Source organism: Sinocyclocheilus anshuiensis, unplaced genomic scaffold (assembly GCF_001515605.1).
Source record: "Sinocyclocheilus anshuiensis isolate Anshui unplaced genomic scaffold, SAMN03320099.WGS_v1.1 scaffold1328, whole genome shotgun sequence".
NCBI lineage: Eukaryota > Metazoa > Chordata > Actinopteri > Cypriniformes > Cyprinidae > Sinocyclocheilus > Sinocyclocheilus anshuiensis.
This window is the reverse complement of record NW_015548192.1, coordinates 1695334-1713707: the sequence shown is the minus strand read 5'-3', so window position 1 is coordinate 1713707 and position 18374 is coordinate 1695334. Positions and strand designations below refer to the sequence as shown.

Below are 18374 nucleotides of genomic sequence, written 5' to 3'. Positions count from 1 at the left end.
ACAGAGAGAGACCAACAAACCAGACTAACACAGGACATCTGCAAGTGCATTAGTTTGGAAGAGACACGGTTCCCGTGAGAACAGGATGATTAGCATATCCCTGCGATGACCACACCAATCGTTGCTACTCTGCGGAACTGACGGGAGGGAGAGAGGGAGGGGTGACGGGAGGCAACGAGGGATGAAGGGGAGGCTCCATCTCTATAATCTAGCTGATGAAGATCCCTCACTCCGGAGACCAGACAGGGGTCGCACTCTCTCCAATCACGCGTGCCAGGAGCCAGCGAACCAGTCAGCAAAGCGTTCCCTCATTCCGCTCAGTCTTTTTCTCTCTGACCAGCTCACTCACTGTCACTCTCTCTCTCTCTCTCTCTCACACACACACACTGTTCATTCTAAACCGCAGGGACATACACTTCGGCACTCTCTCTCGCGCGCGCGTTCGCTCACCTCTCTTTTTTCCGTTCCTCACTAGCGGCACGCGCATCTGTCTCTGCTTCTGTACTGTACAGGATGAACAAGAACGGTAGACTCCTGAGAGAGAGTAGATGAGAAAACAAGGAACTAAAACAACGAAGGCAAGGTGAAACGAAGAGGAGAAAGAGGTTGAGGACAGACGAAGGAAGAGAGTTTGTGAAGCATTTGGATTTTACTGATTTCAAGCCTCCATCCATCTATTTCTGCTGGTGGAAAAGGACTCAATTAAGGTAGGACATTTTCTGCGCTCAAATCCCTTGAATCTGTGTGTGTTTTGCTGATGTGGACTTTCTTATCAGGGCAGTAGCGAAGAGTTAGGGAGCGTGGAGCAAAAACAGAGAGCTCATAACTCTTGGTGTAAGTGTTGGGTTCCTCTCAAGCTCCAGCTAAATCACTGACCTGCCAGCATCTTCAATTATGAGCGCTTATCCCCAATCGTATAGCCTTGTAAGCTGCAATACTTTCAGTGCTAAGACTCTGGAAGGAAACAAGCCCATGATTAATCCCTGCACCTTTTAGAACTAACAGTTTTTGCCCTCGTTTTTTGGAAAGACATGAGAGCTTGACTGTGGAGGCTGAGCTGAGGGAAGGTTGTTTTGCTGCCTGACTCTTCAGAGCGAGATGAAAACTGGCTTAATGCTTCCAGAGATTGGAGTGGAAGTCCTGATTGCAACCCACCAGTGCAAACACTCATACCTGAAGTGTGTGTGAGCCTCAATTATGAGTGTGAGCCAACATTTACATATAAAAGCAGGTGTGCGCTTCGCTTCTCACCGCCACAAAGTAGTGAATCACAGGTTTTTAAAAAAAAGAGCTGCTACCAAGAGACATTTGGGCAACATCAAGGACATGCTTCAAGTGCTTTTGAGGACTCGAAAAGACAGACAAATTACTAGCAACGCTGGATATCTCAAGTGGCTCTGAAATGCAGTGTTTCCCTGACAGTTTGTTCCCAGATGAAACAGTAGTGCAATGATCAGTTTCGGCATGTTGTGAATTATGAAAGAGCAAGAGATTTAATCCGCATAATGCACTTGTTAAGTATTTGTTTCTCACATATCATTGTCATACTATTAATAGAGATATTCATGTACTAAGTGCCGGGGTCTGGTGTTTATATACATGTTAATTTAATCTCACAGAGATTATGGAATTTGTGACATGCGAGAGGGATTAGACCTCAAGCGGTTTCTGTGTTGCTGAGGTATATGAATCACACAGAGTCCAAAAAAAAATGCAGTCTACTGTATTTCTGTTTCTAGTGAGGCAAATGTGCCTTGCCTTTCTGGATAAACCAAGAATTATGAGAATTATTTATAAGAATTAATTAGATTTAATTATAAGAATTATGCAATAATAATGTGATAGCTGATAATACACAGTTTTTGCACATTTACACACAATATGTTTTAGTCACCTGCTCATCAAATGTAAGCAAATTTGTGAAATGATCCAAGTTAACTCCTTTATGCAAAAGACCAGATGTTCTTGCTTTCAATGAAGCACAAGATGCTCTTTGGAACATTTGAAATCATGCTGGAGAACATGATCATCAGCTTTTACTCTTGTTGAGTTCATGCAGATGTTTATCAAATGTTCCAGTTAAAGTCAGATTGTTATGCTGGTAATATAATCTGTAAGGAAAAAGCTTGTATTAGATGACAAAAAAATGCAAAACAGAGTAGTTTTCGCAAGTGGTCTTAGATATTTGGACCCCATTGTACAAGTTGTTGCACCAATGAACCCCCTTATGGGAGTTGCACTGTTTTAACAACATATTACCTTGTGGGAAACACTTCAGAATCTCATTTTGCACTGAGGCAAAATTAACATCATCCGTAGATTTAATATATAAATCAAACCCATAATTCATGTTAGAAATCTGTTTGGAAAGCACTTCATGAGTGTCAGAATTACTCATTATTATGGCAAGTGTAACCAAATATAGAATCACACTCTGGCGTTGAGATTTCCCTCAGAGACAACATATCTATAATTTTCATTGGTTGTTTGTACAACCATATTGTGGCAGCTGTTATGTGTGTGTGTCAGGGGCAGTGTGGCATAATCCCTTCTGAATAGTAAAATTCTGCATCAGCATTCCTAGAATAAACCACAAAGTAGAAAACGGCATTAAAAATAATAGGAGGTGAGCTGTGACATCTACTTAAATTTATCCAGACTCCGTCTCTAGCTGTCATAAATGAGAGGACGTGATGTGCTAGGAATATGACACAATATCGGCCCATCTCAAACTGTATTATCCACCTATTTTCATTTAATCCGTTGCGGCATTGCAAACATCCCACAGTAAAAAAAGCTGATCTCGTCCATCTGTTAAAGGTTGCATGGATTTGTGGGACACTCTAGGACAAAAAAAAAGAAAAAGATGAATGCCTAACAGTCAGTGGACAGAATTGAACTCACAGATGATGCCGAAAAGCATCCTATCTTTTCCCAGGATCAAGCCAGCCTTTACAAAGACGAGGAATGGCGGGCTTCAGTCAGTGTCTGAAATCAGTAGGCAGGGACAATCTAAAGATCCCTCCTGAACTTACTTTAGAAACCCCGAGCTGGCAGGTCTTGGTTTGCTTTTTGTGCTAAAGATCAGAGCAGACAGTAGAAGAAACAGAGCTCCTAGTGATCTGAGCTACTGGTGAAAACAAAACCGTGTCCCAACAAGAGTCCAATTCCCCAGAGCAAGCTATAGCAGATGCTCTAGCGTTGGGTTTAATGAGGAATCCTCTTTTGACCAGTTGTAACACAAGAGACAGACAGATCCGAGAGAGACGATCAGCACAGAGGGAGGGAGACAGCTCTGAGGGAGAGACGGCTTTGACAGTGATCTAAATGAGGTCTAATCAGCTCAAAGCAGATGGGAACCCTGAGACGGAGGGGATCGAGAACGCAAGATTTGACATGTCCCTATGTCCCTCTCATCAGAATTCAATTGGAATTGAGAAGGAGTGATGACATGAAGTGGCACGGGTCCAGGGACATGAACACAAGGGTCAATAACAGCTGGACACACTGATATATTTGAGTGTGTGCATGTGTGCGTGTGTGTGTGTACTATAGACCCAAACGTCCAGAATAACCTTGAACCCCTTCACCATTCCCATAAAACCCCCAGCCTATCCATCTCCATAAAACAACCAAATTAAACACCATATCATGGACCAAAGTTTTTACGTGCTCTTTTGAAATAAAATCATTCAATGCATTATGTAGACGCTCTGTTCCCAGTCCAACCAGACCATTATGGAAATAAGCTGAAAAAATGGGTCATTCAGGAAGCGCATATACACATTTGACAGCCCGTATATACATAACACATATTTGCAGGTAAGCAACTCGTCTATTATTCCCAAACGCAAGAAACATTCCAGCTGATACATTGTCAGAAAAAAAAAATGTATCTAGAAGAAATATATTTGTACCTTATCTACCCATTAAAGGGTACCTTAAGTTAGTAACAGGCACCCATTGGGTGTAGGTACAAAAGTATATATGAGTTAAAGGTAAACTTTTTGCACATTTATTTTTCTGATAGTGTATTCAGATGAGGGGAAGTCCATTAGATGTTGTTCTTTTGTGGCTCTCCGTGTTCTTCTGAAGGATCCTAATCTTAGAGATGAGCAATTAAAGACCAGGAATTGCTGTAACAAGGTAAAACTACTTTGAAATTAAGTACATGGATGAAATCACTATTAAACATCATCACTATCCTCCTGAAAATGGAAAATAAATGAATAAATAAATAACACTAAAATAAAAATTAAATAAATTAGAATAAAGTAAATGTTGATTTAAAATTAGATTAAATTATAAACAGTTATCAAACAGATATTTGATTTGGCAGATTCTCTCATTTAAAACAATGTTTACTAAAAATGTAATCTACATTTTTTTCATATTTCTGCATGTATTGTTTTGTTTGGGTTCAGTCAGATTTTTTTATTTATTTTTTTTAAAGAAATTAATACTATTATTCAGCAAGGACCAATTAAATTGACAAAAGAGACAGTAATGATTTTGCATTATTATATTTCAAACAAATGCTGTACTTTTTTCATTCTTTAAAAATGTATCATGCTTCTTGATCAACAAATCAGTATATTAGAATGATTTCAGAAAGAGCATGTGACACTGAAGAAAATAAAAAAAAATCGGCTTTGCCTTCACAGAATAAATTGCATAAAAAAAAATCAAATAGAAAAAGGTCTAAATTGCAATAATATTTCACGGTATTACTGTTTTTACTGTAGTTTTGAATAAATGCAGGCTTGGTGCGCATAAGAGACTTCTTTTAGAAACACCATTAAAAATCTTACCAACCATACATTTTTGATTGGTAGTGTAAACAAGATTTTGTTTCCATCAAATATATTACAATACACAGCAAACCTACAACTTGTAATTGCAGTTACTCATTTCACATTCAAAAAGGGCATTTATGTACTGTAGCAATACTAATGGAACAGTAGCTAAAATATGTAGTGTTTATTAATTCTAAAGGTCACAAAGAGGGAGACAAATGGTCATGAAAAACTAAAAGATTACTGTTTCTGCTGCAAGAAACCTTTAACATGATAAGTGGACTTCAGAGAAAAGAAAATGCTGCTAAAGTATATGATATGGCCTAGAGATTCTTCACAACACGTCCTTTACACACTTTTTAGTTACTTCACACTCCCTTTACACTCCAAAGCAACAAGTTCCTTATTTCAACCAGCCCAATGGCTCTTTTAATTCAGACAAACCTGAGCCGCTTATCTCTGCTTCTCTCTCTTAAAGCGATCTCAATGCATAATGCAGCTGAATAAGCTCTCTCTTTTAAGAAAGCCATCGCTGATGCAGTGCAAGAGCATTGAGGGAGTGAATGGCTGGGCAGTGCTGTACAGAGGAGGATATCCTCTCTGGTGTGCCGCACGCCACCGTGGGCTGCAGGAAAGATCCACGGTAATCCCGTGTACTTATTGTGTGATTGACCAGAGCCTTCAGATATCATGGAGACTGAATGGGTGGCAGAAAGGTGATGCGACAGACCAGCTGAACCTTTCTAATGCCAAAGTCAACAAGGTCTCAGACAGTTCAAGGAATAGTTCATCCAAAAATGACAGCTGTCATCACTTACTCACCTTCATGTCATTCTACAACTATATAACTTTCTTCTGCAGAACACGAAAAGGAAACCTTTGAAGAATGTTTTTCTATGCTCTTTTCTATTAAATTACACTAAATGGGCAGTGACGCTTTCAAGCCTCAGAAAAAGGCTCTTTAAAATGCTTTATATGACTCGTGTGCCACACAATAGCTGACTGGAAGAGGCTGCTGAAGTTTAACTTACTATTCACTGAAAAAGTTGGCATGTAGTCACAATGTTCAGTTCCTGAATGAATCATTGGAATCATCAGGAGATTCGGTTCAGAATGAGAATCGTAATTCAGTCTGAATGATTATAAATGAATCAGACTGATTTGGTTTAACTCACTTACTTAATATTATAGTTACAACAAATAGCAGCCTACTTAAGGGAAAGAATTTCAGTAAATTAATACTTTTTTTCTTTCATATTTTAAATCACAAAATGCTAAAATGCCAAAGTTAACAAGGCCTTACACAGTTCATCCAAAAAGGACAGATATGTCATCATGTTGTCCCAAAACTGTATGTGTTTTTTTTTTATGCAGAACACACAAGGGAAACAGTTTAAGAATATTTTCTATGCTCTTTAGATTAAATTACAATAAAATTGCACATAAGCTTTTAAGCTTTATAAAAATGCATCATAAAAGTGTTCCATATGACACGTGTGCTGTATTCTGATGCAACACAATAACTCACTGGTAAGGAGATTGAAATTAAACTCATTATTTAACAAAAATCATCTAGTTACACAATTCAATTCCTGAAGGAATCATTAGAATTTGGTTAAAAAATGAGAATCGGAGTTCGGTTTGAATGATTCAATAATGAATCAGACAGATCTGGTTCAATTCACTTAATATTCTAGTTACAACGGTTAACAGATGGGAAAGATTGTCTGTAAATGAATACTTTTGGGATTATTACCACAAAATAATACATATCTAAAGTCAAGGCCTTAGTTCAAGGAATATTTCATCCAAAAATGACACCTCTGTCAACATTTACTCACCCTCAAGTTGTCCCAAAACTGCGTAATGTTCTTCTGCAGAAAACAAAAGGGAAAATGTAAAGAATGCTTTCAATGCTGTTTTTCAATAAATTACAATACATGAGCACTGCAACTTTCAAGCTTCAAAAAAAATCATAAAAGTACTCCATATGACTCGTGTGCTATATTCTGATGCCACATTATAGCTGACTGGAAAATAGATATGTTCAATTGCTGAATGAATCACTTGAATCATCAGTATTTGATTCATAATATGAATCGGAATCCAGTCTAGATGATTCATTAATGAATCTGACTGATCCGGTTCAACCCACTCACTTAATATTCTAGTCACAACGAATAACAGCTTATTGGAGGAAAAGATTGGCAAAGGTCTTTTTATCACACCATGCTACATATCATATGAATCCAGAAGATTAATCTATACTGCATGAGTCATATGGACCTATTTTATAATGTTTTTTTGTAGCTTGATAGCTTAAGTCACCATTTATTTCCATGGAAATAGCACAACCATAACCGTTTTCAAAATGTCTTATTTTGTGCTCTGCAGAAAAAAAGGAAGTCGAAGAGGAAACAACATGAAGGTGAAAAAATGATTTTCGATTCTCTGGTTTTTCTAATCTCTTTATTTTCTTTCTGCATCTCTAACCCTTTCTAGCATCTTACTTCTTGCTTTCCCGTCTCTATTCTTTTCTCTTCACCCATGCAATTTTAATGGAAGGACAGAGCAGCAGCTCTCACCCTCCTTCGTGCCCACAGTGATGATAGCTCCTGGTATTGAACTTGGATGTGTGTGTGTGTGTGTGTGTGTGTGTGTGTGTGTGTTTCCATTATCATTTTCATCCAGAGCGAGAGATCCGACCAGATCACTCATCCGGATATGCCTGCCATCAACACTCAGTGCCGCAAACACTCCTGCGGAGAGCCTTCTGCCCAACGCCGATCAATAATTGAGATTATTTGGTCTCCTTTCACCTTGGGCCATATGTAGTTTAAAGCTTCAAGAAAGGGACTAATTTCTACAGTGTTTTATCACAGGCAGAGCTGCTTGTGTGTGCACATTCGTGTGCATGCGTCTGAACTGAGATGTCACCTACAGTTACAGATATATCCGTCGCTGCCGTGACATTGTTACTGCTATTCTTAAGTTGAAACGTATAATGCACCAACTCTGATGCACAAGCTATTCAACTGATAGCAGCCTGAAAAAAGTAAAAGAGAGTGAAAATCGTTTTGACGCATTTCAATGTTGAGGCAACAATACAGCGTTTACCAACTCTGTTCCAAAAGCTACCGAGCTGCCTACGTAGCTAGGCATTATAAATGCTTTCTTTTAGCCCAATTCAAAGGCAGCATATGTCCTTAAAAAATAATGCAATCCCATAATGCTTTCCCATGAAGCTCCAAAAATAGATGGCAGATGGAGTTAAATCATTCTTTATTAAAAACCTAAAATGGACTTGATACCTAAAAATATAAACAAAAAGAGTTTAATAGTGGTCTGTTTTACCTATATTGTATAATTGTGTGTTCTTGCAGCGGTAGTGGTTCAACATTTTGGGGATTTGGAAGCTATTTATTTATTTGAAAGCTATTAATACGTGTATTCAACAAGAATACATTAAATTGGTTAAAAGAGACAGTAAAGACATTTATAATGTTGCAGAAAGTTTCCACAAAAATATTAAGCAGCACAACTGTTTTCAACAAGAAATGTTTCTTGAGCACCAAATCAGCAAATTAGTATAATTTCTGAGGGATCATGTGACACTGGATGGAGTAATGGCTACTGAAAATTCAACTTTGCCAACACAGGAATAAATAATATTTTAAAATATATTAAAATAGAATACAATTATTTGAAATGTTAATATTATTTAACAATATTTCTGTTTTTACTGTGATTTTAATCAAATAAATGCAGCCTTGGTGAACAAAAGAGACTTCTTATTGGCCGCAAACTTAACAATAATTGCATTTTAAAATTAATTAATTACATTTTAAAATATATTAACATAAAAAAAAATGTAAAGTGCAATACTATGTATTTCTACTCTATTTTTCTACTATTTCATTTATGCTCTACTATTTTCACTGTATTTTTGCAAGATGCAAAGAAATACAATATTGGTGAGTATAAAATAATTTTCAAAAACATTTACTGACCCCAAACCTTTCAATGACAGTGCAAATGTAATAAGATGTTATACCTTACCTACAGAAGAGTGCAAGAAGGGTGCTATTTCGCAAGAAGAGTGCTATTTGTGTAACACAGAGAGCTGCCTTGTATTTGGAACATTTCAAATCAGTCCATTACAGTTCAGATACTTTCTTTGTAGCAAACAGAAAGGCAGTTCACTTGGCTTTAGAACAGAGCCACTGTTTTTTCCCCCCTAATTTCCATCACTTTCACATGTGTCTTTTTCCGCCATAAGACCTCAGCTTTTCTACCATTTCAAGCTTTTTTGCTTTATTTTAAACATATAACCCCTCACTGTCACCCTCCACCTGCCACCCCTACACACACACACACACACACACACACACGCACACGCTGTGAGACAATCAGCAGAAGGGGGCCTAAACATCTCAAATTAAAGTCTGGCTGTGATGGATGGGCTCCTATCTGAGAGAGATATTGCACCTGTTTCCCCCCTGAATGATAGCCACTTCTCCCCATCGTTTATATTGATTTGTCTCCATCCTCCCTGCTCGTTTCCAGCAGCTACTCGTACACACACTACATGGCAGTAGCATGAACACTCATGCTTCAACGCATCTACATACTAACTAGAATTTCACTCTGATACCTTTGTGTAATAGATAAACACTTCTAACACTTCAACTAAGCATCAACCATCTTTCCCCGTTTTTACTCCCTTTTTCTCGTTCTCTGCATTTTCTCCAAGGGTTTGCAGACAATGAAGAACTCACGTTATTGCATTTCCATTGAGAGAAAGAAAAGCAAGAAAAGGTGGGATGTAGAGAAATCATTTGCCAATGCAGAGGTGGATTGGTAGAAGAATAAAGGAAGTTAAAGACAGTTGCAAATAAATAAATAAAAAGATGACAAAAAAAAAACATCTTCTGCAATGCGAAAAGATAATGTGAAATCCAAATTGACCCTCTTTAGTTTTAGTTTTAGTTTTTATATAAACATTCCTGGTATTTTTGTGCATGATTCATCAGTAGGTTTTTTTTTTTGTTTTTTTTAAGAAAAAAAGTTTTCATAACCTTTCATCAAAATGTATTTTCTCAGAATTTTGAAACAACTTTTCTTATGTAATCAAGATTGCACAGATGAGGACATATAATAACATATCCAAAAATCTCATATACCAAAAAATTCTCACTCTCAGGTTGTGCCAAACCTGTATAAGTTTCTTTCTTGTGTGGAACATAAAAGAAGATATTTTCAAGAATCTTGGTAACCAAACAGTTGATGGTAGCCATTGACTTCCATAGTAGGGGGAAAAAACACTGGAAGTGGACTGTTTGGTTACCAACATTCATACAGGCTTGGAACAGCAGGAGGTTGAGTAAATAAAGAAAATTTAATTTTTGGATTAACTATCCCTTTTAGGGTTTTTTTTTTTTATTTTTTTTTTTACTTTCAAGCAAGCCTTTGTCAAAATACAACTAGGTTAGTAGAATTGTTATTCACCAATTATTTCAATACAATCAAACCCAGACCGATAAAATAAAGTCCCAACTTGCACTATTTATCACTAAATATTCTGTTTTAGTTGTAAATGTGTCAGAATATAGATGTTAAAAAATTGTGATCACCATGTGATTCTATCATTTTCATTCCTCTCTGCATGGTTAATTTCTGTTCAACAGCATGCGGTTCGACAGACAGACAGACAGATAGATAGATAGATAGATAGATAGATAGATAGATAGATAGATAGATAGATAGAGATATGCTTTGACATTCATGGCCAATCAGACTAGACCTTACGGTTTTGGAACTCACTCACACGTTTTGTTTTTTTCTCGTGCGCAATATGCATCAGACTCTCTGTGGGTGTGCTGTCTGAGGCAGAGGCTAGTAATCGGCCTCCAGATAAACTCTTAACAACTCTTCTTTGCAGCCAGCAATATATCCTCTCAGACTGACAGACATTTGTGCAGCACATCTCTCTTACTGCTTTAGCTGCATTCATCAGTCTGGGGTCGGCTGTGAAGCCCCACGGCTCACGGGAATGCTAGAGGAGGCCTGCAGAACTGATGCTCTCCTCTGAGGCTTTGTAACCTTAAACATAACCCAGCCATCGCCCATTGGCACCAGGGGAAAGATTTCCTGTCAACCAGGTGAATGACTATTAGTTTACAGACGGGGGGAAGTGGGGAAGAGTCTAATGGTCCTCTGAGATGGGCTCTGACTATTTTCCCCCAGCCATATTACAGTCTCTTGCTCTCTCAGTGACTCTTCTCCTTCTTTCTCTTTTACCCTTTCTGAATGGCAGAAGGGATAGTATGGAAAAGACAAAGGCTGAATTCTGCTGAATGATCAAAAGCTTGAAGTGGTTGTTGTGCAAAAACAATAAAAATAAGAGGAAGCGTAGAGGGAAGAAGGGGAGACAAGGAGAGAGTCTCAGCCACAAGCGGTGACTAAACAAAATCAATGAAGCAACTTCAAAGCATTAGAGATGCTACTTTCAGACAAACGCCCCAAAGTATCACATCAATATTATCCATACATATTCACTCTCATCTATACCTGGAAGTTGTCAAGCTATGCAGAGGGGTTCTTTATGAATAGATTTTTCTGTGTCAGACTGAGAGAAGACTCATCTGATATATAAACTCAACTCTGGCCTGCATGAACTCAGCTCAGACAATTACCTTCGATCTCTCTAGACCCTGGACTAACAAGCATTACGACTGATTAATGTAAGACACTGTATTTACATGCATGCATTTGGCATTTGAGAGTGTGTGTGTGCTCACTGTGAATCAAACCCTTGACTAGTGTTAATATTATCAACACAATTACTGATAAAGTGTTTGTTAACAAAGGTTTTTTATTTTATTTTGTCAAAGGCAGTGTGATAAAAATGAGCATAATACTGATAATCAAACAATTTAACACTGCAGATTCAAAAAAGAATATGGTAATGTGATATTAAACATATATTCATAATGATAATGCACTAAAAATGATATCTGAAAAAAAAATCTTAAAATAAAATGACTTTCAAATCATCATAAATACAATATTGTTCAAAATCGTATTATTATTATTAAGAAATTAATACTTATTCAGTAAGGATGCATTAAACTGATAAGACTTTTATAATGTTTCAAACAATTATATTTCAAATAAATATTGTTCTTTTGAACATATTCATCAAAGAATACTGAAAAATATCAAAATAATGCAAATGCACAAGTACACTTGGACTGAGTTATGTACTAATCAGCATGTGTAAGTCATGTTGCATTTAGCACTTCCTTGTCAATTAAATTGTCATTTTTGTCACCAAAAATTGCCATTTTTGTCTAAAATGAATGAACATGATGTTTGCATCAAAACACAGTAACTATGCCTAAAACTATGTAAAAGTGAAACTAGTTACTAGTGCAATGCATTAGCAGCTGAGCTACATGTTCATGGAAGACAGTTGACTGTTTGAAGCTGCAGTGGAAGACAGCTGATAGTTTGAGTGACAGCACTGAGTGCCGCCCCACAAATTGTCTTGCACTTGTCCATCACAAAGAGCCCTCTAGCTAGCACAGCCGTCAGAATTTGTGTCTGATATTATGAGACTGAAGTTAAATTTGAGTGTGTATGACTGCTGAGGAAAAATAATACAGGATTTTCTAAGCATGACAATTTTGTGAATGCATTCGAGAAGCTGAAATAACATGAATAGCATGATTTGACTTAATATGACTATTTAGAGTGCATTTATCCTTGGAAACTGTGTAATTATCTGGAAATGGACGACAGAGGAAAGATCCATCTCACTAAACATATTCATATACTACTGCATCTGTCTAGATTACTAATGCTGACCACATTATTTAAACACAACTAAGGCCAAAGTGAAGCCTTTGACAGAAAATACTAATTTTAAACACAGGTTGTCAGTATGAATAAGCATTACTTTCTAATCATGCATTTCACCAGAGCCCTTTACTACTACCTCTTTGAAATTAATATTTCATCCGCTGCTGAATGTCACAGAAAATGTGAGGTTATATCCATGCATGCCGAAACCTATCTTCATTTCATTAAGAGTAAAAAGTGTTTCCCCTGATTAAGTCATTTCCCAGTCCAATGGGTCAGGAATTTCAAAGAAAATGATGGATAGTGTATACATATATATATATATACACACACACACACATACATCATCTTCTTTATATATATCATCGGAAAATCAACTGTTTATTTCAAGTGTATCATCTGAGTTGTTCTACATATGTTGCTGTGTCTGTCTGATCTGTCTGATCTAAAACAAAGCTGAATTTCATGAGAATATAAATATACTTACATACTCCATTTGACCTCATTTCACCATCAAAGCCAATATGACAAGATTATCCTCTTACAACGACAAAGATACAACATTCAGTTCAGCAGTTATTATACAGAAGTTGTGCATCACTGAATGTCACGATTGACCAATCAGAATTAAATAACGCAATGTAATAAGTTTATGCTAACATACCTGTACTTGGAAACCCAGGCTCATTGGAAATACCTGACTGCCTAAAACTGCAAAAACATACCTATACATACAGTTTACTGCCATTTCCAGGTGAAATGAACGCTAGCGGCAACAAAACACCAACAACTTTTGTTCCTTTTCATACAAATTATGATTACAGGGCCGATTATTGATGAATAAAGGGTTATTTTTGAGCAGTTCCTTGCACAATACTCATGCTATGACAGCAAAAAAACAAAAACTTTAGACTTCGTGCATGATTAGTAAACTAATACATGTTGACACTTGCATTACATAACTAGGGCCTTATGTATGGCTTTTTGGATGTAGTAAACTTGCTTGGTAGCACACCCAGTACATTGTTGCACTTGAGATGGAGAGCTTGGTTACAAGTACCATTAAAAACCAGTTACAATACTCCACAAAAGAGCTCAATGCCTTATATAAGGAAGCTAAAATGGCATGGTTGTTTAAGCAAATGCACTTTATTCACATTTACTTATATTAACACTTCTTGTTAGATTTAGAGGTGAGCTTAGTGTAGGTGGTACATTAATTTGAATTGCTATAGGGCATTAACCTTTTAGTGCCAGACATTTAATTTCTGAACTGTCATGATACGTTTAACAAACAACATCATAAAATATTGTTGCAGTCACGTTTAACTGTTTCGGAAAAAAAATAAACATGGACATTTCACTTTGTTGCTGGATGCTACAGATGGTACACATTAAATTCACCCAATTCATGGCAAAAATATGCTCCAAGTTTGCACAAGGACAGCACACAAATACAATATTATGTTTGTGCCCAAATGGTGGCATTCTGTGATTCATAATTAAATTAAAAATCTCAGTCTGTGCACTCCTGCTGCAGTGGCTCAAACCTTAGTGAAGGCATCTTGGCTCAGATTTTGGCCTGGCTCTCTTTTTCCCTTGAGCTGGATGGAAGGAGCGAACAGTCTCAGTGTTTTTTCATCAATCACAGAGATGTATCTCTCTTTTTCTTCAGCTTCTGCTTTCTCTTCTTCTCGTGTTCCCTTCCTGCAGGGTCACGGTCTTGATTCCCTTTTTACAGAGTAAATACCAGTGACATTTGCTTAATCTCAGGATGGTCACCGATTAGTCTTAGCATTAACCATAAGCAACCATTAAAGTATTCATACACGCAGAGAATCTTGAGCTTTCTAGCCTGCAATGCTGATCTTTTCTGAGTGCATCTATTATTTTACTGTAGATTATAATTTTAAAGCAATTATATTTTAAAGCAAGACTGAGACACTCTTAGCCTTCCTCCTTTTTTAAAATTAAAAATACAGTGCATCAGTAATTTTCTTATTTATATATATTAAGTAAATTCACATCATAGACCCCCAAATATGACAATCCCTTGGCGACAAGTGACCCCGTTCCTAAAATATAAAGGTAGCTGTGTATAAAACATTAAAATTATAATTAAAATTAACTTACACGTAAAAAATATAATTTTTATTAAAAGTACCTTTTAATAGTGATATACTGATTTTAATAAATAAATAAATAAACCTCAATCCAAAGTATAATGAAACAATAATAATGGGAAATTAGGTTAAAATATTTGTCTGTTTTAGATTATTTAAACATATGGTAAAATGCTATAATAAAACATAATATAAAATTCATTATTTTATTAAATGTACTGTTAATATTCATACACTAACTGATAAATAAATAAATAACCTGAAGCACAATAAAGCAATTATAATGTGAAATTAGGTTTAAAAATATTTATGTATTTATTTATATATTTATGTATATGCCATACTCTGACAGCCAAGACTACCCCTAAAATCAAAGAGAACTGATTGAATGGTTGAAAATACTCTTACAGAACCAGCAAAGGATGTTGATCCAGGAACACGTCCTACTTGTTCAAATCACATTAAGCAGGAGAAATAAGAGTTTTCTTGAGGATTAAAAAACAATCAATCAGGCCAAATTTGGCAACCCCAAAAGGAAAAAAAAAACGTTCCTTCAGAAAAATTCAAGCAGCCTTCAGAAAAATTCAAATGCTATTGCTGAAGTAACAACATCATGATTGATGTGTGTAACAGTAAGAAACCAACATGCTGTCCACGCCTCGTCAATTCTGACCCACATCCGAGCCAATGCAGATTAACCTTCCGGCACCTCAGAGCAAAGAACCCCATCCCACAAGCCCCTCACAAAGACTCGACCTTCTGTCTTACAATGGCCAAAAAACAAACCAGAATTTGAACAAAAAGGAGTCACTGAAGAGAGAAAAGTTAAAACAGTATCTGTCAATCCTTCAAAGACTCAGACGGCTACGGATTTACAACAAAATTGCCCATGTTGCCAAAGCCCCCCTTTAAATTACACTGACTGCGAAGGACGTTGTTTCATCACCATACTTTGACTAAACAGCTTACAGTTTGGATTAGGGCTCGGCCCCCCTCTGTTCTGGCATGGCTGCCTTATATAAACCATGAACCCGGGATAGAGATAAAGCATTGCTCTTCAACTACCAAAATGAAATAAGAAATCATCCTGACAGAGCCAAGCGTGTTGAAGGCCCGGCGAGTTGCACGGTGAATGAAGGCTGAAGGTCACTGTTTTCCAGAGCCTTTCCTGGAAACAAAGAAGCGAGCTGGTTTTGATATGAGCACGGGTTAATGCATTCGGTTTAGTCTGGGAAAGGTGAAAGGTTTAAGGTGGGAAACCGATACGCTTTGATCGACAGAAAGAAACAGGAAAGGATGTCAAAGCGGCAGATAGAGAGCCAGGATATCACTGTATCTCTTTATCGAAATGTCATTCAGAAACAACATGATTAATCTTGCATAACAAGATGGCATTTTGCTGTTAGACGCAGTATTATGACAGACACCCGAGGGCAATTTGCTATCACAAGAATCTCAATGCCGAAGTTTGGTTCGCCATATATCACTGTATAACGCTGACTCATGCTGGATATACTACGCAGAGTCACCCGGTGTCATTGAGGTACAATGTCATATTTGACCAACCTTGATAACTTTCTCATGTCTTTAACAACCACAATGTGATTCGCTTATAAAACAAACCAAACGTGAACACTGTGCCTTGAACGGTGGCAGATCACAGCATAGAGAGGATTCTGAGTTGGCATATAGCACCGTGGACTGCATATTCCAGCAGGTTCATGGGATACGCGACTGCTCTCCTCTCCACTCTGCTCGCCCCTCTCACTGAAAATGAATTGTGTCCTAGTGCATACGTTTCTCCAAGCAGCTCCCTGTGCTTTACTTCACTGCCTGCTTTCACTTCGCTTGCTATCTGTCTGCACCATAGAAATAGGATAAATGGTCTGCTCATAAAAAGTCTCTTCACTTGCTGGAAGCCAACAATGGGGAAGAGATGATAATTCAGGCGGTGTTCAGTACAGATCAGATTCCTAATATACACCCAAATGGCTACTAGTTCCAATTTTACTACTCAAACAAAAAACATAAAAAGCAAGCAGCCATGAGATATCATTATTCTCTCTCAACCTTTAATTCTTATTTTTTTTTAGTTAAAAATGTATAATGATAGTTCATTTTTCCCCTTCTATCTTGTTTGAAAGTAACAATAAAAATACTAAAAACTAATAATGATAATAATAATAATATTTTTTTCTGATTTACACTACTGTTTAAAATTTTGGGACTATTAAAAATATGAATAAATAAAAAGCATGTATCTTATGCTCACCAGGCTGCATTAATATGATCAATGAATAAATAAATTAAAACACATCAATATTGTGAAATATTATAGCCATTTAAAATACATTATTTATTTTACTATGTTTATAATATAATTGTTTACATAATCCTTCAGAAATCATTCTAATATGTGATCCTGGAGCACAAAACCAGTCTTAAGTAGCATGGGTATATTTGTAGCAATAGCCAAAAATACATTGTATGGGTCCATGAAGATATTTTGTAAATTTCCTACCGTGAATATATAAAAACTTACTTTTTTGATTAGTATTATGCATTGCTAAGAACTTCATTTAGACAGCTTTAAATGTGGTTTTCTCAATATTTTAATTGTTTTGCACTCTTAGATTCCAGATTTTCAAATAGTTGTATCTCGGCCAAATATTGTCCTATCCTAACAAATACATTCATACATTTATTTATTTATTTAGTCATTTAGCAGACGCTTTTATCCAAAGCGACTTACAAATGAGGACAATAAAAGCAGTCAAAACTAACAAAAGAGCAACAATATATAAGTGCAAATGACAAGTCTCGTTTAGCCTAACACAGTACACGTAGCAAGGTGTAATATATATATATATATATATATAATACACACACATATATATATAATACACACACACATATATATACACACACACACACAAAGAAAGACAAGTAGATAGAATTTTTTTTTAAATAAAAAAGAAGATAAATACAGATAAAGTAGAATTAAAATAGAATAGAAAGTTCTAGAATTGAAAGAGGGTCAAATAAAGGTGGAGGGTCATTCTATGGAAACGTCCACTTTTCTGTCCCTAGCCTTTACAGAAATATTACACTTGAAAAACAATTTAGTGTTACAATTTTTTTATATTTTAAAATAAAACAATGTGTTATTTGAACAATTACACCCTCTTGAGCCATCAATGTGGCAATATTTATTTTTAATTAATTATAAAAAATTCCAAGCACCACAAAACTGCTCGTCCCCACAGCCATGTACAGAGGAAAAGTGCTTTATTTTGAGGTCAAAAACAGGTTTTTCTAACATTTAAAATACAATGATGTATTCATAACTATCAAATATATGATGTAAATGACATAAAAAAACAAAATGCCAAATAAATATTATAAAATATATAATGAAAGTAGTGGTCCCCTGGAGTTGTGTCACTGGTGTTACCGTTTAACAAAAGTATTTTATTTTGGAATAAAAAAATCACACTGATGACATCACTCGACTACCTCCTTCCCCTTTCCTGAAGATCTATGAAAAAAAGGCCCATGTGAAGTCCACTGTCTCTTTTCAGTTATCAGAAAT

The 18374-nt window shown here is 36.4% G+C and overlaps 1 protein-coding gene across 1 annotated transcript in view; it reads left to right on the top strand.

Annotated features, from left to right (window-relative positions):
* The first annotated feature begins 268 nt into the window (after window positions 1-268).
* The window catches only part of LOC107653103 (cadherin-12-like), a 155568-nt gene continuing 137462 nt past the window's right edge, over window positions 269-18374 (top strand). The window contains exon 1 of the mRNA XM_016439741.1: window positions 269-707. The gene's annotated coding sequence lies outside the window, so the exon portion shown is untranslated. The remainder of the gene's footprint in view (window positions 708-18374) is intronic.